This window comes from Etheostoma cragini, chromosome 4 (genome assembly GCF_013103735.1).
Source record: "Etheostoma cragini isolate CJK2018 chromosome 4, CSU_Ecrag_1.0, whole genome shotgun sequence".
Lineage (NCBI taxonomy): Eukaryota > Metazoa > Chordata > Actinopteri > Perciformes > Percidae > Etheostoma > Etheostoma cragini.
In genome coordinates, this window is record NC_048410.1 from 8,438,562 (window position 1) to 8,442,790 (window position 4,229).

At 38.5% G+C, this 4,229-nt stretch overlaps 1 protein-coding gene across 2 annotated transcripts in view; it reads right to left on the reverse strand.

Annotated features, from left to right (window-relative positions):
• The window catches only part of cast (calpastatin), a 30,383-nt gene that overhangs the window by 16,605 nt on the left and 9,549 nt on the right, over positions 1-4,229 (reverse strand). The window lies entirely within an intron of this gene.

Below are 4,229 nucleotides of genomic sequence, written 5' to 3' on the forward strand. Positions count from 1 at the left end.
GAGAGAGAGAGAGAGAGGTTACTTAAAATCTACCAAGAAACCATCATAATCATTTCATGATTTACACAGAGCAATGTCTCGGTTTCACAACAGCCAACATTCATGGAGAAACAAAACACACCATGCAGCTCATTTTCGGATGGAGAAGAAAAACATGTTTGTCAACACTGGTTTGAACTATCATTTTTAAGGAAAAGATAGAGAAAGACAGAAAATGACAGAGATAGAGAGGTAACAATATGATATAATGCCCACCAACACATCCATCATACTGCAGTCAGAGATGCTTGATATAAGTGCTACGCACATTCCAGACTAAAGGGTGTGACTGTTTGACAGCAGAGTGCAAAGGCTGAGTGTTGTTGTTGTTTTCTGTGGTCGCCTTAGCAACGAACAACAGTAAAAAAAAAATGTAGGATTCACAAATTGCTCTTCAGCTGACGTCAGAGAGTGGACAATTATCATTGAGATAATTCCCATCAGTCTTGAAAGAGAGTCAGCGAGGTTAGCCCTTAAATTGGGCCAACCAAATGCAGCCATTTAGCCATATGTCAAACATACGTGGCAGTGATCTGTGCTGCACTGCACTTCCTCACACTAACTAGTGTATCAAACTGTGTCAGTGTTGCTGTGATCTCAGATTTCCGCTTGATAAGATTTGAGTTTTGTTTTAGCTGATGCTATTTTCGGTTCAGTCACAAAAAATATGCTAAAGATGCATTTCATCTGGTAACTGGCCTGGTCATCAAACTGCTGCCACAAACAATATTTTTTACTCAGACGAGATACATATAAAGTTCATCAGGAAGGATATTATGAAGTCTATATTGAAATGATGGTAAAATAAGCATACAAGCTCTACCTATTGGGAGTGTCCTAGTTAGTGTGTTACCTTTTCCCTCTTTATAGTTTAATATAGCCATTCCTAATGTTTATTTGTTAAAGTATATCATATAGTTTATCTCGATTTAAAATTAAAAAAAGCATTAAACCAGCAACCTACTTTTACAGACAGTAGTTAATTTGTTCATTACTGTAACAGGTGCAACAATATAAAACCAAACAAAAAACAAATCTAGCGCATTGACCTCATTCAGGGAACAAGGGACATACTCTTTTCTGTCTAAAGGAAAGTCCTCACTCACCTGGACAGAACAATTACATGACTTTTATTTCTTTGCAGTATAAAAAAGGGAAGGGAACTACAAATGTTAACAGTATTTATCATTATTTTCATTGTGTGAGTAAGGGTGTAAGGGTGTGACGGTTCACAAAATTCACGGTTCGGTACGAGACAGTGGTGTCGTGGTTTGATACATTTTCGATACAGCAAAAAGAAAGAAATGCCAGAGAAACTAACTTGAAAGCTGGTGCTGTGGTTCTCTATTTGGGCTTTTCTTTTTTGTACAAAGCGACAATTACGGTCTGGTTAGGCCCCCAGGGAGCTCTGGACTGGCACTGATCATGCAACGTTGTGGGGTTATCTGTATATTATCACACAGGCTGTCAGTCATTGCACTGCAAAACATCCTGTCATTTATTGTGCATGCTACATCCTTTTGTATGTGCCTTATAAGTATCATATTAAAAAATGTCTGGATAGGTGCAGTAGAACCCCAACACAAAAAATGTCCCATGTTCACGCACTTATAAGCCTCTGAGTGAGTTAACCTGTTAAGCAAGCTGTGTGTCACGTTTTACAGTTACACTGAGCTGGCAGGATGGAGGGTAAAGTCAAGTTATATGTCTGTGAATGCCCACAGCGAGTGAAGGTTAACACAGATGAACAAGAGATGGGACGAGACAGAGAGACAGAGAGCATTGTGAATTACACCGTTCTGAACCATCGGCAATCTGGGACCTCTAATTTAGAAATGATTGCAACTAAGTCAATGATTGCCTCACACATTGATATTAGTGTACATTTAACACAACTAAGACCACAACCCAGCTCAGGGTTAATACACATGGACAGTATTTACAGTACTTTGCTTCAACTATAGGGCAGCTTTAAGGCTCAAATATTTACTCAAACCCTCATTATTTATTTAGAAAATCTAATCTACATTTTTTACCTTTAGACTTCATCCAACTGATTCATTAGAAGAAGAAGGACTGAGAGGACCAATATTACAGCAAATAAAAAGTAATTAACGATTACCCCTTCCTGTCCTATATTACTTCCTTTTTTCTCTTTTGACATATTTTTTCTGTTTAGAAATAATTATTATTAGACTGACTGTTGGAGGGTCAACATAATGCTGTTTAGGGAGAGAATAAAGAGGAAGAGGCAGTGAGGTTAACAGTAGAGGACGAGGAAGTGAGGGTCACAAGCAGCCAGGGCATCCCCTGTCATGTTGCTTCAGTTAATGCAGGACATTTTGATTAATGCACATGCTAAGTTACCACAAAAATAACCGAAACAAAGGAAGCGGAATTGTGCTGCATGCTGGGTGGTAATGCAGGATGTGTCAGATGTGTTTTGGAGGTTAAATTTGTATGTGAAACAAAACCTACCAGCTAAGGTATTTTCATTACAAAATTATGAAACTAATGTTGGAAATGTTTTAAAAGATGGACCATCAAGTCTCACATCGGTGCATTGTATGATCACACTAGACCTGGATAATGCTCAGATTAGTGATATTGATAGTGGTGCTATTATACATGTATTTTGGTATTAATACCAAAACATTACTTCTGTTGATACCTTGAATTGATGATATAAACATGTGTTTCTACAAGACGCTTTTTATTGTTTTAATTTAAAGCAGGGAACAGTGCAACATAATAGGAAATGCTGTTTTCTTATTTGCTGAGTTAGATTAAATTATTAATATAGTAAAGTATGGTAAATATGAAGCCACAGCTGGCAGTCGGTTAGGTTAACTGAGCATAAAAACTGGAAACAGGGGAAAACGGCTAGCCTGGCTACCCTGCCATGGGTACAACATCAACATAATTTAAAGATACAGTGAAGAAGTCATTTCATTTGATTAAAGGGCTTGTGGTTACAGTGGTGTGATACCTTCTTGTCATAACATGTCAGATTACTCATCAGAAATAAATCATGTCCCTGTGACCAAACAAATGACTTCATACTTACTTTGCTCTATTCTTTACCTTTAAAGAAAAGCTCTTAAAGACCATTTCCAAACTTAATTTTGAACTTGCCACGCATTCATTTGCCATTTAGTCACATGAGAGCATGCAGGCCACAAACAAAGTGCAAGACCCAAACAATGGAAACATGTGTTTACCTGCTGATCTCAAGGTAATGTGATATCGCTTTTTCAGTCTTTGACCCCCCTGCATTAATTAGCATCTAATGTGCATGCATTTGCATAACCTTCAGAATAGTCTCGCTCTGCCATACCTTCCTCCACAGCACTGCGAAGGAGGGTCTGGCTAGTCCACACAGCATTTCAGGATGGGAGAAAAACATGCTCTGGTTTATTGGCATGTCTTTAAACAAGTGGCTTAGCGCAACACAGAGCCCCGGTGCCTCTGTAAAAGAGCCTCAGGAAGGAACTTGTTTTGGTGGAACAATGTATACGTTCAAAAGTTGTTTTCGTTGAGCAACAGAAAATTCAGCTAGCTAGCTGTCTGGATTTGCCCCACAGAGATTTGAGGAGCAGTTTACCAATGTCCTCATAAATCGGCTGGAATTTAAAATTCCAACACAAAGAATGTATAAGGTAATAGACATCCAGTTGAAAGGAGGATATACAGTGACATTTCCAGTGGCAACAGAGCCATCCTGGAAGTGGAAGTTTTTGAATATAAACTTTCTTCTGTGAGGAGATCTATTTTGAAACAAAACAAAGAAAATACATCTCCCCAGAGGCTCGGTCTGAGATCAAAACCTTTGTAGAAGTTCCCTACCAGCCCTGCCTTCAGATGCCACATAAGAAAAAACAGGTTGGGCAGCACATAAAGCATATCATCCAGATATACTTTTCCAATAGGCAAACAATGATTTAATTCACTGCCTATTAGGGGAACAATGCACTGTATAACAGACAGGAGGGGCACTACAAAGTGTGTTTGCAAGATGACTCTTGCTGTATCAAATTATAAATATAATCAATGATACATAAATTTAGAACAAAGTTTTCTCAGAGAAAAGAAGAAAATGTATATGCTAGGCTTATACACTCACCGGCCACTTTATTAGGTACCCCATGCTAGTAACGTGTTGGACCCCCTTTTGCCTTCAGAACTGCCTC